Source organism: Lathamus discolor, chromosome 2 (assembly GCF_037157495.1).
Source record: "Lathamus discolor isolate bLatDis1 chromosome 2, bLatDis1.hap1, whole genome shotgun sequence".
Lineage (NCBI taxonomy): Eukaryota > Metazoa > Chordata > Aves > Psittaciformes > Psittacidae > Lathamus > Lathamus discolor.
In genome coordinates, this window is record NC_088885.1 from 66,369,492 (window position 1) to 66,394,727 (window position 25,236).

The 25,236-nt window shown below is 42.1% G+C and overlaps 1 protein-coding gene and 1 non-coding gene across 7 annotated transcripts in view; both read left to right on the forward strand.

The window, feature by feature from the left end:
• JARID2 (jumonji and AT-rich interaction domain containing 2) overlaps positions 1 to 25,236 on the forward strand; it is a 220,279-nt gene that overhangs the window by 98,315 nt on the left and 96,728 nt on the right. The window lies entirely within an intron of this gene.
• LOC136009510 (U1 spliceosomal RNA) lies at positions 6,268 to 6,431 on the forward strand. Its single transcript, XR_010610580.1, has one exon. It is a non-coding gene; the product is annotated as a U1 spliceosomal RNA (small nuclear RNA).

The following is a 25,236-nucleotide window of genomic DNA, read 5'->3' on the forward strand; positions in this document are numbered from 1 at the left end:
AGTGATTTTGAGTACTGCTGCCTGTCATTTGCGTTAGATTTTAAGAATAGGGATTGGTGTTTGGAATAGTGATACCAGTTTTCAAGGATCCTCATCTAAAAGGAAAACTAATTCCCTTGGGAAATTGTTTTCTTCTCGTGTAGCTTAGAATGCGAGATATGGCTGTAAAATGGGCAATGAAAGATGCAATTATTGCTTGTGTTCTGTTTATGAGAATAAATCCAGTATCCTCAGAAGATATTATAAAGCAAATTTTTATGATGTAAAATTTTACATTCCATTTTCAAAACTTGTGGTAAAGAAATTAGTGATAGGGCTAGTGTTTTGTAAGTGGAAGAAGTGCCAAAGTTTCCTTGTTTGTTGAGGGCGGTTAGTTAATCTACAGACATGACAAACGAGACTTTAGAATCATTCAAGCAGATAGTGCATTTTCACAAGATATACTTTGTCCTAGAAAGGTGTCATGGCAATTTGCAAATATGCCAGCTAGGTTAAGGTTGTGGCAAAACATGAGCTAGTTGTGGAAATCAAATGCACACAAGGGAGTGCTTTGGTTTGAGACAGAAGTTGGAAGTCTTTCTCGTTTAGTAAATAGAAATGAGTAAAACCATGTAATTTTGCTATTCTGTGAGATTTCACATTGCATTTAGGGCAGTTAAAGTAATTTGTTCATTTTATGTGTGCTCTTTAAACAGAAGGAACAATGTCAGCGCTTTCATGGAGGTAGCTGTGGTCCACAGACAGCTGTGACACCCCTTTCTCCTTAGTGCTGGTCTGCTCCTGCCCTCAGCTGTTCACGTGCAGAAGCTAAAGTGGGTTTTGTTGGAGTTTGCTGGACTTCTGTTGCTTTTTCCAGAACTGACATGTCTCTGCAAGTAGAGGCAGGAGCCTCTGAGGCAGCTTGTTGTGGGACTGTGGTGCGGGACTCAGAAGCAGCCTGCTCTGACGCCTGAGTCTGCCCACCCCTTTGCTGCTGGACTGGATGGCCAGGCTGGCTGGGGCAGGCAGCAGTGCTGTCCGGAATTAGCTAGTTTTGTCATTGCTGCACAGATTTTAAAGTGTTTCCTGTTTGCTGCACAGGGGTTTCTGTCTGTATTCCCCAGTGGGCCGTGCTGAAATAGGTGTCCCCAGTGTAGGGTGAAGTGGGGCAGGATTCATCTGTCTCTGTTTTATTGGTGAAACCTCTTTCCCTGGCCACATAGGTAGCTCCCCAGGCATCGTGTAAAAATTGCAACAGATGTGGTATAAATGCGTAAACACAGCTAAGCCTGGTCCTTCAGCTCAGTGCCATACATTATTTGCCAGAAGCCAAATACGTGAGGGTGGCAGCAGCAGCCAGCAGGGCAACCACTTCTCTGGGCTGAGGCCATGGATCTTTTCTTCCCTTCCTGCTTGTGCAGATGAAAACACAGCAGTCCTCAGGGAAGTGCTGTTGTCTCATCTGCGCCCCTGTGAACCCAGAACCACATGCCCTTCCTTCCTCCCTGATGCAGACACATAGGCTGGACTACCAACCAGCCTTTAATTTTGAGCAACAAAGTGGCCCTCTTCATTCACTATGATGGTTCAAATGTACTGATAACTTCATCTCTCTTGTTTTTGAAGGTTACAATTAAGTACTGGAAGGAGGTTTTATGCTAACATTTGTCTGGGGAGCTTTTCACTCCATCAGTGATGTGAAATTGCATTTGTTGACAGTGGGTAATGTCTGTCTGTCTCCTAAGCTTTAGGAGAAGATGGTAAGTGTGCCAAGGACCCTTGTCTGTAAGTGGATTTTTAACATGCATTTACAGAAGCAGAAATGCCTCTTTCAGCTTTGCAGTATTTCCTCTTTACATTCAGAGTAAACAGCCTTTTTGGATAGTTTTAAACTGTGATTATAGATGTTTTCACCTAAAGGCTCGGAAAATAAGCATTTGAGCAGATTTGTCATGACATTCAACATCATTTTCACTTTGGTACTTGCTGTCAAGTGAATATAAAGATTAAGAAATAAATAACAGGATGTTGGGGTTGGGCTCCATTGAAAATCTCCAAATCTCTTTTCCTTTCTTTTTTTTTTTTTTTTTGTTTTGTTTGTTTTTTTGTTTTGTTTGTTTTGTTTTGTTTTGTTTTTAAGAACAGAATTCATTTTTGAGCCTGCCAGGGTCTCACTTGTTCATCGGCTGACACAGGCTCTTTTCACCTTTTCCATCATCACCACTTACAAAAATTCTGCAGACCAAATTACACCCGTGGTGATCTCTACACAATTCGATTATGTCCAAGTTGTGCTCCTGTCTCAACACAATTTCAGTGTTTGGCAAGACTGCCAGAAAATTTCCTCTTGCAGGACTCCCATCATCCTTTTTCTCTCAGACGTAACAGAGGGGGATATTTTTTTAACCAGAGAAACAGAGGAATTGCATAATAAATATTCTTAAAAACTTCATTTCATGGCCCTCTAAAAGGAGTTGCTGTTGCCCCTGAGTGCATTTCTAGTCAAGTAATGTAGTCTAAAAATAATTTTACCTCCTTGCATATTGCTAATTGTAAGTGATGGAAAAAGAAAATGGCAGCGAAGAATCTGCAGAGGCGCGTGCATAATCTGTTAAACTCTGGAGACTGAGTTACTGTAGGTCTAAAAGAAATAAGGTGAGGAAAGGTGGGCAAGAGGTGAGCAGAGGCTAATGGGTCCGATTCCTTTCACCTCCTGTCTTGTGCTGGCTCTGCCATTTGATTGCTCGTGCAGTACAGCTGGGTCAGTGTACTAATATACAGAAAACCAGCCCAGTAAAATAATTCTAAAAAGTTATTGTTTTCTTATAGTTCAGTAAACTACACAGTTTCGTCAAGAGGTCAGAGGAGCACTGAGTGCTTATTTTGGGGAAAATGGAGAGCCAAAGTACCTTGACTGAAAGCTGGAGGAGGAGGGGAGACCATATACACCACATTTGATAGTAGCAAGCTTCTCTGTTAGCACAGTCATCTTGTCTAACCACAGCCTTAGGATTGATGCAGTTGTCTCACCACAGCCTCAGATGCTAGAGGGGACAAGAGTTGCCAGAAATAGGAGCAAAAAGGATGCAGCTTAAAAATTCATTGCAAAGTGCTTTGCAATTGTAGGTGTTAGATTTATGTATTTCTTAACCAAGACAAAACCCACACACAGAAACAACACCCCCACCACTGATGTACTAGTGAAATTCGTTGCATAGACTGTGCATGTGGAAAAAAACCTGCCTTAACCCCACAAGGGACAACAGTTTCGTTTTCCTTGAGTCAGGTTCATTCTGCATAGCTGCTGCCTTGGCTTTGTTGGTTTGTATTAACAGTCTGCGGAGCACCCTTGAGTGTAGACAAGGAAACTGCTTCATTCTGTCTTTGGCAGCCCTAAAAGTCACCAACTAGCCTAAATTTGCACCCTGGCATCTTTTTGACTGGTACGTGCAGCTGGAAGGATGGTGGTGGTTTTATGCGGTAGGATTGTCAGCTCTGACAAAAATTGTACCTTTTGCAATTCTAGTTTGCTTATTTTAGAAATGAGAGTAAGACATAGCTTTAGCAAAGCTGCTTTTTTACTGTAGTCTTAAGTGAGATGCGCCACTTTGCATTCTAGCTTAACCACTTCTTTGTTTGGCAGATAAAGAGGCTTAAACTTGGGTTTAGTTTTGTTTTGGTATTTTTACTGACTAGATTTTTATTTGGATGTTAAAAACCAGAGAGATCTGCTTAGAACATTGTCCTTCAAACTGACAGGCTGGGCTGGATGAAGTTCATGCCAATGATCTGCTGAGATGAGAACTGATGGTTGGTGCTGGCCATTGTTGAGTTGTTAAATTGCTGTTAAGTAATAAAACCAAAGTTAAACAGCTGTTAAAGGTAATGTAAACGATTAAGTTCCATGCCATTATTTGCCTGGTGGAGATTGTGCTATTGAAAGGGCTGGAAAACTTACACAAAATGCAGACATGAAGTGGAGAAGGCACTGCAAGCAGTAAGCTTTGCAATCCAGCAGTATGCTTAGACAAAGTGAGCACAGTGCTTCTCTGTTTAAGAACAATATTTCTCAGAAGGCGTGGGAGTGGGGAGACCACTACCTCTTTCTCTCTGATGCCCAATGCTCATCATCGTTATTATTTTAGGGTTTAATAAAAAGTTCTCGTGGAGATCAAAGGTCTGCAGGTAGGATTATGTAGCTGTTGTAAAGAGGGTTTAAATTGCAGTGTTCCTGTTGCTCTCCTGTTTTCCCTGATTGGCAGAAGGAAACTGCATTTAATAACTAGTGGTTTTAATTTGAAGGACAGACAATAAGGAATGTAACTAGAAAAGCAGCATTGAAAGAAAAAGTCAGTCGTTGAAATAGCATACTCTGTTAAGAAAACAGGAATGCAACAGGGAATAAAATCAGTATCCCAAGTAATGGCAGAGAGACGTTTCAGTCATACATGGTCTGTGTAATACAGTTTACTGTGTTCAGTTCCAGGGAACTGTATTTTCTGAAACTGTGCTTAGCTTTGAATAAGGCTTTTGCTAGTCATTTCTGCACTATAGCTTTGAGCCATTAGTGCAAGATTACATTTTTATGGAGCACTTTCAGAGTATTAGAGGGAATACATTTTCCGTCTTCAAGGGCCTGTCTTGTGTCTTACAACCTCTACAGCAGTTTTTCCTTGATGTGGGGGGCCTCTTAGAAGGGGCTTGCTGTTTGAAAGAGTGGAAAGAGTTTGAGAACTATTTGGGTCCAGCAGGATGTTCTTAAGGCCATTAGACTGTTTAATCAGAGCAGATGTGTGCTGTAAACCTTGTCGTGTTAACTCTTGCAGTAAAGTGGTTTTAAAAGTAGAAGTTAGTGACAGATTGCTGTAACTGCTGATGGGCACGGTAGCCACTTGTGCAAGTTGCCTGATACAGCTGCAAAGGCCACCTTATTTTTCACCTCAAATACCTGTCATTAACTGTATTCCCAGACTTTGACTTGTTAAGGGGATTGACTGCCAATCAGAATGGACTTGGAGATACTTGTAGTGACATGGAATAAACCAAAAACATCAATAGATTTGTATGTCATTATTTCAGGTGTCATCAACGCACATTTGAATGTAAAATTTATGCTGTGGAAAGCAAGAAGATCACTTGCCTTTTTGAGCAACAAAACTTAAGGAATTGCTCACGTTCATTTTATAGCTCATAATAGCCTGGGATGTTGGTCTGTGCTCTGAACTCTTGCCTCCATGTTTTGGTTAGGTTTTGGTGGGATCTCTCTGACTGAAAATCTCCAAGAAACTGCTGTCTTTTGATTGCTGTGAATAATGAGGGGTTCATCACATAGCAGATACTTCCTTCCCAGAGCCTGTGGGTGAATGTTTCCCAAAAAACCAAATATAGCTCAGCACATACACTGTTAAGTCACAGCAGATTGCTTTGCATTGTAATAAATGCATATGCATTTGAAACTCTTATTTGTGTGTCTGACTAGCACAGATTTATTACATGCAGTTAATGTGATGTTGTATCCAGAATTAGTTGAGTACATGTTTTCAATAACCTGCCTTTGATGTCCTTTATTTTCCACTTTAAGTGAATTTAATACTGTGGAGGGGGAGTCTAGTCAAAGGTGTAGATATAGAAGCCTTGTGCTTAGGGTGATGGGATTACAGTGACAAGCCTGATTTGCAAGTGTTTTTTGTGGTATGGATGAAGGAGTTTCCAGTTCAGAGAGCTATAGGCAGCTAATGTGCTACCCTTATCCATCCTGTTTTCTCCCTTCACAAGACTGTTAGCATTGCAGTTGCAGCTGGGACTGTGTGATGTTTCAGATCTGTCCACTAAGAGGCTAACTCATTCCAGATAAGCCTTGAACAGGCAACATTCATTTTTTATATTGCTCAGAATTTCCTGTGCTTTGTTCTGCATCTGTTTGTGAAAGACTGCGTTATCTTGAAAGCCTTCATCTTGTTTTCCTTATTCAAGCTATACGTTAAATGGAAAAAGGGATGAGCTGGAAGGAGTCCAGCTAGAGCAATCTGCCAAGGATCCCATAGCAGGACAGAGCTGAAACCTCTTCAGCTGACCTCTGATGCAATTCGGGAAGCCAGGAGATAAACCACTTTTCCTGCAAAAGATTTGGCCTCAGCCAGCTGCTCTAAGTAATGCCCGAAGACTGCATCAGCATTTAATTGCATTTTTCTCCTCATTTGCACATCACTCACTTAGCTTCAGTAGTGATTGACCTTATTAATGTTTCAGTTCAGCCTCTTCCTAGTCTTCGTGTGCATGTGTGTAAACATACTTACCTGGCAGGGGAGACACCATGATCAAGCAGGTGGTTTTCCCAGGGCGAGGCTCATCCCTTGCACTCCGGGTGTGCTGACCCCTGCGATTTCCCCAAATGTGGGAAACTTGACTGCATAATTTGTGGTAGTGGGGCACTGCATTTGTTTGTTTTTTGGGTTTTTTTGTTTAAAAAAGGGGGGTGCTAGTCGAAGAGAAAATGAGCATGAGCCAGCAGTGTGCGCTTGCAGCCCAGAAAGCCAACGGTATCCTGGGCTGCATCAAAAGGAGTGGTGTGACCAGCAGGTCGAAGGAGGTGATCCTGCCCCTCTACTCTGCTCTTGTGAGACCTCACCTGGAGTATTGTGTGCAGTTCTGGTGTCCTCAATGTAAAAAGGACATGGACCTGTTGGAACAAGTCCAGAGGAGGGCCACAAGGATGAGCAGGGGACTGGAGCACCTCCTGTATGAAGACAGGCTGAGAAAGTTGGGGCTGTTCAGCCTGGAGAGGAGAAGGCTGCGTGGAGACCTCACAGCAGCCTTCCAGTACCTGAAGGGGGCCTATAGGGATGCTGGGGAGGGACTCTTCATCAGGGACTGTAGTGACAGGATAAGGGGTAATGGGTTAAAACTTAAACAGGGGAAGTTTAGATTGGATATAAGGAGGAAGTTCTTTCCTGTTAGGGTGGTAAGACACTGGAATGGGTTGCCCAGGGAGGTTGTGAGTGCTCCATCCCTGGCAGTGTTTAAGGCCAGGTTGGATGAAGCCTTGTGTGGGATGGTTTAGTGTGAGGTGTCCCTGCCCATGGCAGGGGGGTTGGAACTAGATGATCTTGAGGTCCTTTCCAACCCTAACTATTCTACGATTCTGTTCTATTCTATGATTCTATGTGTTAGAGGTAAATCACACCTTGACATACTCTGTTTCAGCCAGGTTGCCTCAAAAGCAGGTTCTTCCTAAAACACCTCTCTCAGACAATGGTTGTCATCTCTGATGCTGTGAAAGGTGAAAACATTTCATGCCCAACTGTTTTTCAAGATGTTCTGTTTACTGTGGCTGCAAAGCACTCTTGTGTTTTTTTCATGCTTGCTGTTTATGTGGAGAGATTGAAAGAAACTTAAAAGTGATGAAAATGGCACAGAGGGAGTAGTTTTTTTTCCTTTGTTCACAACCAGGGAATTTTCTTTCTGCTTCAGGGCAGAAATGCTGTCACAATGTAGCAAGAGGGTGCTAGAGCAATGGTAAAAACACATCCTTTCATGCAGGACATTGAGAAAAACCATCTGGTTTGCGCTGATGGGTACACATGCAGGTGCACATGGAGAGGGTTGAAGAGGAATTTCATCCCCTTCTGGGATTTTTTTTTTTTTTTTTTTTGACCTTGTTTCAAAGCCTCAGGCTTTCCCTAAGTCTCTGGCTCTATATGCCAGGAGGAAGCAGGAGGGTTGCACTGAGCACTGAGGCATCATACAAGAATGGGCTGGGGGTGGGGAGACATATTCCTCTTACACACTCTGTATGCAGGGCTCTGTTTCCCTTCCCTTCTGTTTGTTCATGTGGCACATCTGTCCAGGAACATACTGTTTCTCTTCCAAGAAGAAGAGTCCCAGCTCCTTCCTTTAACATGACAATCTAGTTGACAGGACAGGAAGAAAGTAACTATAATTTTGCCAAAATTATAAAATCTAATGCTTTTTGCTGTAGTTGTTCTGCCACTTTGCATCCTGTGGAGTGGGGAGGCGGGTGGGAATCAGCAGCAATTACCTCTAGGTGGAAGCTGCGAATAAAGGATAGAAGCTACCAGAATGTGTCTTGAATTCGAAATCTTCTTGAAACACAGTTGTTGCTACTCTTCTTCCCCCATCCTCAAAATCAATTGAAAATGGCCTTTTGTGCAGCCACAAGCTCTGCGATTAGGGACTACTTGTCAAGTTTTATTTAGATGGAAACCTGTCCCAGAAGCTTTACCTTGTCTCATTGTCCTGCAGGGATGAACTTCAAATGCCAGTTTACATTTGCCTGGAACTGACCTTATGTAATTGAAATGAACAGGGCTGTCTTATCTAGGTAGATAAACACAGACCATTTGCAATTGTAGATTTAAATGCACTCTTTCATAGATTGCCTTTGCACAGTATGGCTGTGGCCTTGAATATTTAAAGTCTCATTAATGAGACCAGAATTAAAGCGTAAAAGTTCTTTGTGAAAGAGAGGTTTTTAGCTGCAAGCTGATGTTGATCTCTCCTAGGCTGGAGGAAGACTGGTACAAAGTCCTCTTTATGCCAGAATGGAAGGTACTCCAATAAAACTGGCAGGCAAAGTCCTGAAGGTTGATTAACATCCAGAGCATAACACAGCATTATATATAAATACTCTGCTTATAAAGTAAAATAAATGGGCCGTTAGTTAAGGCATTGCTTGGTGCAGAAAACCACATTTCTTTCTGTTATGGATCTATGTGTATGCCGTTAACGGCCTGGAAAGAAGACTTCTTTTAGAGTAATTGTATGATTGGAAAAAGGAGTTCTTAAGATACTGTCTGTGAACTTGAATATTGAGGTTTATGGGGAAGATAGTTTTGCAGTCCCTCAGTGTCCCTGGCATAGTTGGATATTGAGATAAAGCTGGATTACCATCTGGCTGGATCAAAAATTATAACTGCTAAGGAAATTTCTATTTAAAGCTTCTCAAATCATCTCGGACCCAGTGGGGGTAGTCTCATGAAAACTAAGTTTGCAGGGAAACTTACAAAGGAACAGACTGCTAAGAAAGCCAGACTGCTCTTCAGTTTGTGTGTTCCTATTTCCAGGTGAAATTCTGCCAGTACAGACAAAGGACTTGAAAACTTTATCAAGGTTTTAGGAAAATAACTTTGGGCTTTTGTTCAGTGACTGCTTTCCCTCCCGACCTAGGTTGACCAAGTTCTTCAGGCAGCAGGAACCAGAGAGTAGACAGGAGATGGTCTTTTCCCTGCTGGCTCTGAGTTCCTTTAGTTAGGTTGAAAGCAATGGAAAAGTACTGTTTTGGTGTCCCTTTGTCACAGACCACTTCAGTTCCCTAAAGCACTAAGCATGATAAATAGCACTTCAGTAAGTTGTCGGTTGGTGTTCTTTAAAAATGAATGCTGTTCTGCAGCCCGAAGGAATAAGTTAAGGAAAAGCAAGAACTCCTCATCTTTGAGGTTTGGGAGCAGGTGCTAGTGCCAAGTTCAGCAGGATTTTGGGAATTCTTCAAGTATAAAGAAGCAGTAAGGTGCCCTCTATAGGAGCAGATTTTGTCCTGGTGTGGCCTGTTAAGGACCAAAAGAATATTTTGAAAGGCAGTACCTGCTTTCATAGAGAATGTCCTGCTCTAACCCAGGTGGGGACATCCTAAATGCAAATATGACTGTAGAGGAATTAATCTGCTGATGTGTAGGAAACTTTTACTGTTTATGTTGGAAATGTGCACCCTTTTCATTAAGAAGCTTATAGCTTGACTGCATGTAGTCGAGGAAGAAATTGATTATGACCCTTCTGATGGAGACCTTAACATGGAGCTCATGCCTTGGTTAGTGACAGGATTTCACTGCATGAGCTCACATCCATTGGAGAACTGAGAAATATGCTGGTGTAGTATTTAATCAGAAACTACAGTAAAAAACAAAGGGAAAGCTACTGGAACCTCACAGGTTGCAGAGTTTCCCATGGTGCGCATTTTGCCCCTCAAAATTTGCTTGAAGTACTATCTATGTTTAAGACCACGCAAGCTACAGTTTTACTTTACATACTAACCAGTGATGTGCAGCAGATGTTCCTGGACACATTTCATGCCATCTCTAGAAAGAGAGCATCTCAAGCCTGCGTAGGTCCCTGAAACACTGACGCATGGCTTCCTTCTGAATTGCAGAGAAACTGCTCTCAGTCCAAATTAAGCTGTGTCTGCTGCTGGTTCCTGTCTTGAGGGATATTCCTATTTATACCACTTGCTCTCTCTGAAATGTAGGTCAGGATATTTAACTTATGACTGCTCATAGGACAAATAATTCTCAGATACTTCCATGTCAATACCAGACAATTAGGAGTACTACCTCTCTGCCTGTGCTCTTCATCTTTTGCCACCATACTTTTTCCTCTGTATTAACTGGAAGGAGGAAAATCTATTTTCCTGTTTCTCTGTGTACTTTTCCTCTCCAGCTATTTGTGGTTTTCATTCTTTGTCTTCTAATTTTCTGTGCTCCTTTTGAAGCAGGAGGGTCTGTTCCTGCTCTGTCCTATGGTGCAAGGACAACTCCAGGCTGCTTGCTGCAGGCTCAGTGTTGGAGCCATGGAGATCATGGATTTATTTATTATTTCCTTCTCCCTGCCCTGCTCCTCCCGCAAACTCCTGGGCCATCCAGCCTAATGTGAGAACAGATTGGCCTTAGTATTTGGAGAAAAGATCTATAATAAGCACTAGGGACATGCTGGTAAAAAGCATCAGCATGGTATACCAGCTCTGTTGGAGTACTGACTGTACATTAAATCTCTAACTTATAATTAGCTGTATTAAATTCCAATTTTCTGAAAGGAACCATTATCAAATAACACTCTGTTTGAAATCTCAAAGAAACATAAGGAATGAAAGCTTAGAGTCCTCTTATGCTTTCATCTTTCAGAAGCAATCCATATCTCAACATCTTGACCTACATTTTCTTTTTGCCCTCTCCAAGAAACATTGTGTGGATTTAATGTCTCAGAAGGGAGGTAAAGATTTTTTTATGCATGTGTATGTGTTGACATAGGAAGTTTAGGGAAAACAGTGAGGCCTTCATGTCCCCAGTGACTTAAAAAAAACAAACACCCAACCAAAAAAACCACCCAAAAGTGTTTTCCATAATATCTCTGGGGCAGATTTTAAGTTCAGAAAGAAATTAAATGTAAAAGTCCACCCCATTCTTTTACAGGCGGTCCACTTTTATCTGTCTAGTTTCTGCCAAAGCTTTTTCTGATTTTACTAACCAGTAGAGAAAAAAATCTGGATTCTCCTTTCTTTTATCCTTCTTGCTATTTGGGATCTAGTCATACATTTTCTTTTTACTGTTAAATGGGGTGGGGGTCTCTTTTTGATGGGAGTGGAGGGGTTGGGGAGGAGTAGTGATGTGTTAAAATGATGTTTTCATTCACACTGATTCTCACCTTCACTGTGTAGCTGTTTGGTGTTACTAATAAATGGTTTTACATGAGAGTCAAACCTTGATCTGAGTGGCCTGGATGTGCCAAGAAGCAAAGGCTGTCAGTGCATCAAGCACCTGGTGCAGGTTGCGGGCTGATCAGGGTCACAGCTTTGATGACAATTCCTGTTCCATGTACCGCCCCTCTTCCAAAACGGAGTACAGCGTCCCTGCAGTGCTGCTTTACTATTAGATTGTTCCATCCTCTCCGGTCAGGAGGGCAGATAAAATACTTAGGGAGTGGTTCACGCTGTCCTCTCTGTCTCATGCTGCCACCTGGGACTATGGTTTTGGAGAAAACTGTCTCTTACTGCAGGATAAATGTTGCTGTAGCCTCACCCCATGTGGGAACAGGCAGAATTCTCCCATTTTGTTCAGCACAGTTTTGTTAGGTGGTTTTGGGGGTATGAGGATGTGTGTGTGTGTATGTTAGCACTTCTAACGTGCAAAGTGCTAAGTGCATGCTAAGTGTTAACACTATTTAATAGTCTTTGTAGCTTGAGTTGGGCTTGATAGAGATGCCTTGAAACAGTGTGGGGAGGAGATGTTCTAACCCCAGGAAGACTTCCGTTGCCTGAACTGTTCCAGTTTAATATATCTCCTTTAGCTTTTTATAGGGTACAGTGAATGTACAGAAAGATTCCAGTTGCCAGTTTAGTTGCCTTTTTATTTTTTCCTCCAATATTGTCATCTTGAAATAGTGTGGGTTTTTTGAATACCAATAACGTACTTTTGGCCCTAAATCAGTTTTTTATTTTTTGTTGTAGTAATACAATGGCAAACTTAAGCATACACACAGCCTCCTGGGTGTATTTCGAAATCTCCCTTATGCGTTAATACATCCTGCATTTCTATGCTGTTCCATTGCACGTACCTCCAGTCCCTCACCCACGTTTCCCTGATGCTGTACTTGAAATACGCTACTAGGTATCAGCCTTTGGTTGCATGAATGGATGGAAGGAAAATTCTGTGCAAGAAATTCTTGGCTGGGGGGCAGGAATCAGTCTTATTAAAAAATTTGCAAGATAATACTTTATCTCCTTTGCTTTATTTTAAATACACATCACTGTATAGTCTTGTATAAGTGTGTGTTGATGGTCATTCTAAGGTTTCTATTAGGTCAGGAAGCAGCTAATGTTGTTTTGCTTCCCCTTCTGATGCCCTGAAATGTGAGTAAAAAAAGCTGTTTAATAGCAGGCAGACTATTTCATGATGGTGGAATTTCTTTAACTCCTCTGGGGGTGGTATGTCAGGAAGTCTCCTTAACATTTCAGAGCCCTTTCTCCAGCATCAGGTTTTCAAATGGCTAGCCCCCTACCCCAGCTCTCATCTCTTCCCCTGTGGTTTCTCATAGAGCTCACAAAAGGGAGGTGAAAGTAAGGTTAAGCTGCTGGTCTCAAGAGCTAGAAATACAGATGGAAATTGCTTGGCATATGAGAAGTGTTTCCTTAAAGGCTGTTACAGTGCTGATGTTTCATATGCAACACTTTGGAGAACCGCATTAATGCTGGAAAAAAAATCAGTTATCCCCCAGTTAAAATGAGAGCTGTCTCTGTGTACACTCTGGGAGGTGGCTGAAGTTTGTTATCCAATGCCTTTAAGCTTGCGTTGTGCTTGCTTTGGCCTGCATGTCATTCGTGCAGTGAGATGCTCAGAGCTCAGCTGACAGCCAAACAGAGGCTCTTCCTGCTTTGCTCCCTCCTTTGCTCCCCGGTCACTGCAGCGCTGGAGCAGTCCAGGAGGGCATGGATTTCTCCTAAGCACCTTCCAGCTACAGACTTATTTCCAGTGTGTTTTTTATCACTGTGCGTGCCCAGCAGGTAGATGGCTGCTGTGCATCAGAGAGACGCTTGCTGCCAACCCCTGACACTGCTGTTGGCATCGTGAAGGAGGTGGGCTGGATCCTTACCTTAGGCAAGGCTTGGTGTTTGAGTAGAGGTGAAATGTTCTTGCTCCTGTGCACACCTGTGGCAGAACAATTTGTTCATTCACATCGGGCTTTCATACTGCACTTGCGAGTTCAGTCTGCATTGGTTGGCATAAACGTTTTACTGTCACTGTCATGGACCTCCTCTGACAGTAACTCTGCAAACTGGTTACAGGGGGGTGAGTCAAAATGGCAGAGTAGCTCTTCATGCTAAGCATGAAGTGTACTCCTCCAACCTTTAATTTAAGAAAGTGAGGAAATGACACTCACTTGCTTGCCCCCACTTTAAAGTAAATAGAGTAAGAAAGAAGGAAATCCCTTCTCCTGGGAAGGAGTGAACACAATTGTGCAAGTACTGATTTCATAGAAAGATAGGTGGGAGTTTTGGTGTGTTTTATGGCATTTAATCAACCTGGTTTTGAAAATATCTTTGAAATATGTTTGCTTACTGTATGTTAAAAATCTTTATTACTGTATTAGTGCTTCACGCATGAAAATCACAAGTAGTAATTTTTTAAAATTTGTAATTCTATAATCAGTTTCTCAAGCTAGATGTAAAACCAGTGAAAAGGAGGAAGGCATCCCAGAAGTTCAGAAGCAGAGTTTTAGAAGCTTTCAGGTGTTTGAGGTCTTGTGTTGGTTTCTGGTGCCTTGTAGCTGCTTTCTGTGAAGAAAGGAAATAAACAGTACTCTGGGTAGGTGGTGTCGAGGGAAAGGGTTCACTCCCAGACAGAGCAGCTGCTGGTTTTGCCCCAAAGAGAATCTCCTTTCCCTACTAGCAGCGAGGCACTGAGCACTGGATGAAATTCAGGGTTAGAGACAAAAGCCTGGGAAACCAGTGGCTTGAAAAAAAGTGCATGAGAATTGCTCAGGCAGCTTTCATCCCTCCCCTTCTGGGATGTCACAGGGCCCTATGCTGGTGTGGTTGTCAAGCCTATACTAAGGCTCTTAACAGGTATGTGAGTGCTCACGCTGGCATGGAATTGGGAATTTGGCTGCAGGCAGCGCCGGCACGTGGTGGTGTTGGGTTATGTTGCGAGAAGCAGCGCTGCTTGGGGTGCCTGCGGTCCAGCCAGGCTGCCCTGACCTCCTGGGGCAGGGAGGGCTGTCTGGCTCATTGCTGAAGAGGGTTGTAGGTAGAAGTGGTTGTGGCCTATTTTTATTTTTTTAAAGTCAGGAGATATTTAATTGTGCTAAACTTGGAGCTCAAAATTCAAGTGCTTAGTAGAAGGAGGTGGCATGCCAGAAAGAAAAAAATCCTTGTTAGTGAAAGAGGTTGACAAAATCCTTGTTAGTGAAAGAGCTTGAGTCCTAGAGCTGGCTGATGGATGATCTTGGAATTAGGGAGGGCATGTTGACCAGAAAGCTACTGAAAATGTTGAGCGAAAGTAATTAAAATTGTTTAATTCAAGTATCTGTCATATATAACTAGAGTTCTTGTAAAACACCTAGTGTTTGGCGCAATTGTTTTTCCCAGGACAGGAGAATGACTTTCCCCTCCCCTCCTTTTCTTTGGCTGAAAGTTCACAGAGCATCTCCAGTGCAGAGAGCTGTATCCATACCCATGGCTGCTGGCTGTGCAAGAAGGTCACTTCCACTGTGTCACCAGGCTGCGGGTTCATACAGCAAACAAGATCTTCATAGCTTGTGTCACATCGGGGGAAAAGCTATTTCTTCTCACTGTCTGGAGAGCTGCCCGTGCTCCTGGCAAAAGTCATGAAAGGCAAATCCTCAATGGCATGCATTAAAACATCAAATGAGACAATGCGATTAGAAGTGTGTCATTCAGCATTTGCCTTTCACGACTTTTGTCACAGAGGGGCAGAATTAGAGACAATTAAGCAGAGGATAACCTCCCCAGAAAGGATTTATGACACTTCTCTTATCCTTTCCCTATCCTTTGTACAGCACACTGCTGGACTAGAACCCTCCTCCTGTTCCAGAGTCTGATGTTTTGCTCCCTTTTGAGGTGTATGTAGAAGTCAAGTCCTACATTTATTCTTCTGACTTGGTTTGCTTGAGAAAGCAGTAACTCAGGCTGCCTGTTCTTGCAGCCTCCTATTGCAAACAGAGGACTGGCCTGGTCCTCTGGAGGAGCATGGAGGTTGCTGGAGTGCCATGATGCAGACTTAACGCCTACTGCCAGTTCTCTGCACCCCTCAGAAAGGCTGAGTTCCCACTGAAGAGTGCAGCTGAGGGCTGCCCTGGGCTTTGCCCGCTGCTTTGCATGGGGGAAGAAGCTGGCTGTCCATGACACTGGTTCTAGAAGTGAGTCTTTCATCACCTCATTCTGCCAAGATCATGAGTCTGGCCTGTTTGTGTGATCCCTCACTGCAGATCACTAGGAACCGTGCTTCATTAGAGAAAAAGCACATATTGAATATTCATCAAGACGCTGTTTTAAGTGTTGTATCCAGTTTCATGCAGATACCCTGCTTTCAAATTATACAGGCTGTAAGGGTTTCCTAGAAGTTGTAACAAATGCAGCTCAAGCCTTGCTAAGCCTCTGGGGTTTAGCTGCACATCGTTCCCTTTTCAGGCACCCAAGTATTCATTGTTAGCAGTGAGACACTGCATGCCTTTTTATTTCCCTTGTTGTTTTATTTGCACATTCATATTTTGTATTTTCTTCCAATTAGCAGGCTCTGCCTTGCCCCACTGTGTTTGCCTTCACCTTCTTTCTTTCTCCTCTGTTTATACTCTGTGGAGACACAATTGCTAATTTTTACTTTCTAGTGTAGAATAGCTGTTGTCTGGAGACCTGCTCTTGGCATAGCTTTTCTTCTCATGTTGCTTAAAATACCAGAATGCCTTTTTAAAATTATTTTGTATTTTTACATGTCAGTCTAGTCCCTCGGTGCCAAGCTATGGGGATTTTTGATGTGTGGATTTTATTGTTCCTTTGTCCACCCATTCCTAGTGGAAGCTTAACTCTGAAATGGGGTAAGGTATGTCACTGAGCCTAAAAGCACATCCCTGTGATGCTGAGGTGGGGAGAAATAACTGACTAAATGAGTGGGACTGCCAGTGCTGTTTTACAGTTAAGATGGATCTGTAAAAGTGCTTCAGAAGGGGGAAGAATTGTCCTTCCTTGGTGCTCATGTGTAGGTGACAAAGACCTAAAATGCTGACTAGCTTGCTTTACTTAATTCTTTCTTACCACAGTAATCCATGGTCTCTCCCTCACATTTGTAAAGAAGAAGCAAAAATACTTGGGAAGCTAGTGCAGTAACCCTTCTCCAAGTAATTGTCAAATAGATACAAACCAAATAAAAGTGGAAGGGACAAGACATTCTAAAATGAAACGCTTGCTTTCACAGGCATATTGAGGGTTTTCTTTACTCTCTCATCTCATGGGATGTTACCCCACTAGTCCTCCATTCAGCCATAAAATTCCCCAGAACAGGCAAGAAAATAAACAAGACATAATGGTTTTGGCATAAACCCCAAAGAATAATTTATTTGGATGTCACTGATAATCTTGTTAATACCTGAGAATTTAGACTTTTCTTTCTCAGTAGTTATGCTGATTTTTCTATCACTAATATCCATGAACTAAATAGAGATAAATTACACTCGTGGACCTGCTTGTGCCTGTGATTTCAAATAAGACGCACGTTTAACTCTGTTTGCAGATTGCATGTTATTACCAAACAAGAGAGAATGTCCTGTAGGACAGATGTCCCTGGCATAGCTGCAAATCACAGGGCACTTGTTCTCCTCAGGGAGAGCTAAAGCCACTCTAACACCAAAATCAACACAAGGCACACACCGCTGAGGGGTTTTAATAACTACCCGATGTTGTGCTTACTGTCTGTACCCCTCCCTGTGTTTCATCATGGAGGCAGATCTCACTAACTTGGTTCTGCAGGTGGGCGAGCTGAGGTGTGTGTAGGGGTGGTGACTTCTCCAGGGGCAACTGCTTAGCAGTGACTGCTTTGTTCTTGGTGATAGTGTTCCCTTGCTGCTGCATACGGCTTCATGCCTTCTCCACACGCACCTCTCTGAACAGCAGAGGTCTATAGCTTGGCAGTCGGAGCCCTTATGTTCATCTGAAGCTTTCTGACTACAGTCAAGAGGGGCTAGGGGACAGGGGTGGATGCAAACTGCATACTTCAGATACTGTGATTTCATGGCAGCATGCAGGAATAGTATGTGGTGCTCATTTCCCCAGTGCTAACAGGGAGTGCTTATGGTACTTTAAAATTCACTGTGTTTCCGTTTGTCAAAACTCAATGACCTTTACACAGCCTGGTACCTATTTACTACAAAAGCTGCTGCTCTACCCTTATCATACAGCTCCAGGAGCAATTGGTAGATTGATAGCACAATGGTACTGATATAACAGATAGGAAGCAACTGTTAGGGTGGTGGCCATCAACTCTCTTTCCTCCTCTCTTTTCTGTTTCATTCAGGACAGCCCTGGCTCTTGGGTCTTGGGGCAAAAAGACCCAAATTCCTTGGGTCCTGTTCCCTCCCCCCCCCCCCCCCCGAAAAAAATGAGGGGGGGAGGGAAGTCAAGGTACTTACTTGCGGTTTTAAACTCTGCCTTAGCTCTGCATTTGTAGGAAGGGGGTTTAGGAGAGATCTGTTCATTCCCCCAGTTTTTTTTTGGAGTCTGCATTACCGCTGCTATCTCCTTCACCTGTGTATGAACACCTACCCTACTGCCCATCGTGTTTCCTCCCTCATACAGGCCACACCAGCATGGAGCTCAGGTTGATTGATTCTGTTCTGGTTTGTGAAGAATAAGGTGCCAGAAAGTGGTCAGGTGATTCCCTGGGGGAATCTGGGGTTTGGAGTTTTCACTGTATCCTTAAAAGCAGAGAAATGTCTTTAATCAGAGAGGTGTGTCCCTTTGAATAGATATATTTAAAATAAGCCTGGAATAACAGGTCTAGACTTCAGATGATAATTAAATTATGTTAATTTTTTTTACTGTTATACTCTTGTTTCTGTGAATTTAATACCACCCCCATCCAAAAAACAAAATGAAACACCCTTAAAAGTGCTGTGTTGAAACACCAGAACAATACAATTTCAATTAATGCTGCTAACAGGTACTTGATAATAGGCTCATATGCAGGAAACAGTCACATAAATGTCTTTGGTTGCTTAACAGCGATTTTGGATGGAGATGTAATGGGAATAAGGAGCTTCTTTCAATCTGTATTATTTAATCAGTTCTCTTTGGTTATCTTGTCTTTGACAGGCTGACAAACACATCTTGTGCTGTAATGTCATTCATGCTTGGCTTCCATAGTAATGATGTATATCTACATATAAAAGCACTCTTCTAGTAATTTCTGAAGACTGTACAAGCTATTTGCTAACAGTTTTTGGCATAACAGTACTGCTTTATGCATATGCTCTGTTACGTACCACAATGAACCTAATGTCCGGTGGCTTGTCATCTGAAAAGCCCACGTACTGTTAATTACCATCATGGTGGCAACACAGCATCATGTGGTATAAACGACTGTTTCATGCTGTGGCTTTTTTATTTGGAGACAGAAAACTGTTGTGGTTGTTTTGCATTACCAAATGAGATCAAAATAGCATTCTCTTGACAGCTATCCTTTAAATAAAAGTGGACAAGGAATTGGTATCTCTTATCCCATAGAAAAATGTCTTGGGTTGTTTTGTTTTTAAATTATCTTACTATCATGAAACCCCAGTTCCTTTAGTCTCTAAGACAACCACAGCATGAAAATAGGCCTTATTTTTGAGGCGTGTTGTCTGTTTAATATGTAATGTGATACCTTGTCATGCTGTGACAATGTGACAGATGGCATTTGCACTATAAAACTAAATTATCTTTTGTGCATAGCTACACAACAGCTAAATACAGTAACTGTGCTCAATGCTGATTACTGCAGAGTGCAGATGTTTTAGAGATACTGCTATGTTTTAACTTGGCATCAAATGATTAATGGTTTTATTTAACGTGCCTACCAAGATTTTCGTAGTGTTTCAGCATATAGTCTCGTATGTAAGGTTGTTTTTGGTAGAAGATAAATTTAGGGTTACAGACAACGGCATGCGAATTTATATTGCATTGCAGATGTTTGTCTTGTACTTCTGCAAAATGGGTCAGGACTACTCATGAACGATATTTTGCAAGTAAACTTGTGTATAGAGTTATAGCTTACAATAAACTCTTAAGTCCTGTGGTTATTAGGTTGAAAGAAAACAAGATGTGTAGCTGAGCCATTCGTTCATTTTATTTTGATTTTCAAACAGAATATTGCCCGCATGTAACTAAGGGCTACAGTAAATACTTAATGCTGAAGGAACTGATTTTTTCACCCTTCATACTTGAGGCATAGAACTCATGTTGATGGTCTTCTGTGGTGCGGTTATGCCCAAGAGTTTGTCCATATTCAGGTAGCACAGACCTTTCAGACCATGGTGTGGGATGGTCAATGCCCCTAGCGTTCCAACACTGCAGTTAAACCCCTCACTTTCTTGCTTAAGTGAGTGACTTCAGCAAGTGACTTAAATCACTTAAGACTTAGATGACTTAAACTTTGACATCTGTGGCAGCACTTCTAAATGGGGACAGTGCAAAGGGAAGAAAATAACTGCTTGGTTGATTGATTTTTATTTTTTAAGTTTTTAAAACAAAGCTTTCCTGTACTACTTCCAAAACTGCACAAGCTGAAGTTTGGACAGGCACATTACGTAAACAAAGCTGTAGCTCTGTGCCTACATATCTGCAATCTGTGCTATTGCATGCTCTCATAAGGTGTCCTTGCCCGTGGCGGGGGGGTTGGAACTAGATGATCTTGAGGTCCTTTCCAACCCTAACTATTCTGTGATTCTATGATTCTATAAATATCACTGTCATCCCCACACAGTGAGAGTGCCGCTTCAATTAATCCACTTTTTAACTTCTTGTAACTTGTGTTTGTCTATTTTGCCAGTTGCCCTGGAAAAAGCCTTTGTGCCACCCCCAAGTGGTTCAGCTTGCAGGGATCAGGGAGGAGCACAAGAAGGGTCCTGCGGGGAGGCAAACCAGTATCTCTTTGCAGTGGGAAGTGGGTGTACCTGTGTGGTGAAGAAGCACTCAGGAACAGAGTTACATATTTCACATATAACTGAGATCTGCAGTATGTCTCCCCTATGCCATGTGGGTCTGCTCATGTTAGGTGCTCATCCCATAGAAAAAGCTGTGAATATGGTCATGTTGAAATTCCCCTTATTTAGTCCAGTTAATGCTTTTGATATCTCTGGCTTGTGTTTGTGTGGTGTTGACTGCTGATTTTTCTCACATGATGGCTTTGTGGGCTGCTTCTCACTGTGAGAACTGATGGGAAATACAGTTGATTATCACTTTTCTTAAGCCTTAGGACCGGGAAATAGTGAAGTGAAATAGGTGTTGCTGTCTTGTAAGAATATGAAAATGTTCCTGCTCAGGTGCCTGGTTGTCATTAGAGTAAGTGATGTAGAAACACTGTATTGGAAACATAGTGTAAGTCCTTTCACTCAACCACTGTGTTCAACTAAACGTGATACCGAGATTTGTTCAGATGCTTCCCTTTGGTTTCTTGATCATTTAGTAACTTTAATAGTGAAGAACATACCAGTAATCGTAATCTCATCTATTCTTAAAACCAACTAACTAACCCCAAACCATTACTTGCATTTTTTCCTGTATTCCCTTATGTTGCGGCTTTCTGCTTCTCTCTTCCTTCTCTGTTTTCATCCTACGTATTTATACTTCCGTGGTGGTTTACTGTATTGGTGCATTCCCAGGTACTGTGACTTTGCATCATGTGTTCAGGTGCTCCCAAGACCTGCCCTGTACATGCCTGTCATCCATCCCTCCAAATGACCAGAGATGGGTTAGATCATGGCTTGAGCATACAGTTGTAGATTGCTGCTAAAATTATGTGTGTGTATCACCAAAAATGGTAAGGTTAGTGAATCTGTACTAATATAGATTAAGTCCTGCCTGCACTGGAATAGTAAGTCTTACTTAGTAAGCTATTATGAGAAGCAATCTGCTTGAGTCAATGCAGGCCCCCTGAAGTAAGCTCATTTAAGCAGATTTAACTGTTCTTTACACACACTGTTTTTTGCGAAAGGGATGTGGCTGTTGCTGGAGAAGGCTCAGCAAGACATCCTCTCTTGTTAGCAGCTACAGTCAAGCAGCAAAGGAGATAGTGAGCTGCAATGGGAACAAGATGGTGCGTGCTCTGCAAAGGTTGTAAAGCTGTGATATCCATATTCCGTCTGGGTCATCCTCGAGGGTACAGTTCAACTCATTGCAGAGCCCTTCCTGCATGTGAAAAAACAAACTTGTAGCCACAAACAGATTTGAAAACTTTCAGTGTGTGTAAGGCAAATAAAAGGTGGTGATAGAAATCTCTTCAATAATGACTCGGATGCAGAAGGCAGAAAGGACTTTTCTGCTTTCCCTGCTTGTAACAGTACATGCAGTGCTCACATTTGCTGCTTTTTCTCAATGCAGTTAGAAGCTGATCAGTGGATAAGTGCAAAATTTTTTTGTGTCTCCTTAAGCAGGATGTAACTAAAACTGCAGTTTGCTCTCACAGCTTATGTGGAAGTTTAAAAAAGAATGCAGCAAAACTGTGAAGCTGACATTGATGTGCCTAAGATACATTTTAGAAAGGATGTTAAGATCTCCATGGTTCAGTTTTAAGCTACCTTTTCTAATTTCTAGGAATTAGTAATTGGCCTTTCTCTTAAAGTATCTAGTGTTGGTCGATTAGAGCCAGGACAGTATATTCAGGGGACCATAGATGTCATTTGATACATGAGTTCCTGTCTTTCTGACTTAATTAAATAATTCTCTATTACTGACTTGGTTAAAGCAGTGTTTATTCAGTGACTTTGAGCTGTTCAGTGTTTCAGTTCCCCTTAAACTTTGGCAGCAAATACGTGCTGCTTCACTCTCTATATAAATTATTATTTCACGTAAGCCATTTTAATATGTGAAATCCTACACTGACTTCTAATCCAAGTTGCTGTACTTTCAAATTTAATTTTTATGAGGTTTAGTTTTAAAAAAAATATTAAAAAATCTAATTTGACTTGTAAAACAAACACTTTATATTACAGGGATAAAGTCTATTTTTATCAACCCTGATTTATTCTGCTTAGTTATTCAGGACTTGTGGTTGGTTGTGGTTCCAGCTGCCAGTGGAGGAGGGAGAGCTGGGCCTGGGATGAGCCTAGTGGACATGGGACAGGCAGCCGCTGGCAGCTGAGGATGTCACTAGCTACAGGCTTTGCCATGAGCCAGGGCTTGTGGCGTAGTGATCTGCCGGTTGGAGGGCACAGCCGTGGAAAACCAGTAGAGAACTATTCGTCCCTTTGATTTTATTTGGCTCTTGATGGCTTGCTGGTTCCTCGACTGTTGCTGGGTGCTCTCAAGTAGCCAGGGTTAAAGAGTGGTTCAGCTCTCCAGACTATGCAAATGTGTTTGGTTGCTCTTTCCTTTTTATATTTACTATTGCGGCACTTGGCTTTTAAGAAACATGAATGCCTGCTGCTTCCAGTAGCTTGATTGACTTTGGAGAGTCAACCTCTTGTGGATTGACATGTGCCAGACTGCTCCTGCAGTGCACCAGCAGATCTGTGTCCCATCCGATTCCAGCTCATGGTGATGGGGGTGCATGAGTGTCACTTGGCCACTTGGCACAGCTGTGGGGTCCCCACACCATCCTGGGGCCTCCAGAGTCTTTAGAGCTCCCAGCTGATGCACAGAAAAGAATGTGATTTATTGCAGTTGGAGAGAGCAGGAATGGCATTTGAAGAAAAAGGTATCTAGGGGCAAACTGAACACGTTTGATATAAAAATGATTGAGTGGCAGTAAAGTTTATAACAGCCTGCTTCAGCATGTGTTTGCTCTCCAGTGCTTGGAAGGAAGCTGTGGACTGTGGCTGTGCCTTTTATCACTTCAGAGTGGATTTTGCAATTATGCTGGGCTTGAAAACCTGTAGAACATGACACACTGCCCATTATTTATCAGTATCTCTCAGTTGTTTCATACCTCTGTTTTAGGATACTTGGTTTAGTTAGTTTCAGCTGACAATAGCTAAATTCAGTTATCAGTAATATTGCTGTGTTTTGGGATGGTGCTGGTTATGATGAATAATAGTAGACCAACCAATATTTTTCCTTAAGGGACACAAATTATTCTTGTCTCCCAAGTGCACTGATGACTTGGCAGGGTGAAAGGATGAATAAAAATTGCCTTCCACGTGCATGCAAGTTGACAACCTGAGAGCTGATTTTCTTGACTCACGTACTTCAGGTTGCTGGGTTTTACATATGGCAAGTCTCCAAAACAAATATTGCTTTTGGAAAAACCTAATCAAATCCTGCCATAAGAGTTAAGTTACTGAGTATCAGGCCTCAAATGATATGCTTGATACAGACTCCTCTGGAGTTCAAAAATTGTAAATTTTATCAGCAGTCGTTTCATGGAAAAATGCAAAGCCAAAGTTGAAGCTTTTTTTTTTTTCCTTTTTTTTCTTTTTTTTAAGAATAAACTTGGGCACTGAGGGCTTCTAGTGAGGGTGGAATCAGCATAGGAATATAATCTATTCAATGTTTTCTGAAGGTCTCCTTCATTTCCATGGGAATGCTTTGAAGGGTTGCTATTGCCTCGCATCTCATCATTGTGTTTCATTACAAACCCTGTTGTGGTATCATGTGCTGATACTGAAATCTGTATTATTTGTTGGGTCACAGTTTGAGAGCTCTTTAATGGAAAGGAAGTATTGAAAGGTATTTAACAAAAAAGGAGTGAAAATGTAAATTGGGTCATTTCATGTCTCCCTGCCAGTTTTAGGCTGGCTAGTAAAGAGATTTTTAATGCCAAAATTGGTGCTTAGTTTCAGCCTTTGCGTTGTGGGCTTTATATTAGGAAAAGAAAAATGGAACTGCCAGTTCACTGCATCTTCCCCAGAAAACATAATCCAGGCTTATGTTTTGTAGGTAAGTATTTCTGAGACAGTGTATAAAAGCTGCGGCATGTGGCCACCATGTTGCCACTTCTGACTCCAAGCCGAGAGAAGTTTGGTATAGTTCAGACTGAGTAAGAGCAAACTTTGATGGGAAAAAGAAGAGAGTGATATGATGTAGACTTTGAATTAAGCTGTTTAAAAATGGGTAATCAACCAGAGAGATTTGACTGGAATCTGAAAGGTTCAGAGCCCACTGGCAGACAGTGCATTGCACACAGTCTTAGTGCCCCAGTGAGCAGTGAATGGCTGGGCGGGGAGGGAGCGTTTGGCTGTGGCCAAGGTGCCTGGGCTTACAGCAGGCAGCTTGCCAGAGGAGGTGCCTTGCTGTTGCTTTGGTTATGCTTCAGTGTCTCTTTGAAGCTAGGTTTGGTTGAATGCTCAGTTATGCAATGAGTAAGTGCATTGGTGGCTCTAAACAGTGATTTTCCAGAGAGCAGGCCTAAAATGGTGTAGTGCTGATGCAGCTGTGGTGGGAAGTTCTGAACTGCTGTTGTAAGCAAGCATCTTTGGTTTAGCACTTACCAGCCTTGCTGCCTGGGATATATTGGAAGTCATTGGACCCCTCAAGGTTTTCTAAGGTGCAATTACAGAAAGGGGGACTGAAATGGAAGAGGAAGGTAAGTCCTAGCAGTGTTTCTCTGAGAAAATAAAGCTATGAAACAAATCTATTTAATGCCATTTGCAAGTATTTTGTTGGAGAAATGAGAAAGCATTCTCCTGGATAAAACTGCAGCTCCTCTGGTAATAAGTTTTTAAAACCCCAAGTAAATACTAAGCTGATAAAATTGTTTGTAATTTCCCTCTCTGTCATCCAAGAGCCTACTGAAGAATATGTTACTGTTGTTTGTAGGAGTCATACTGTAT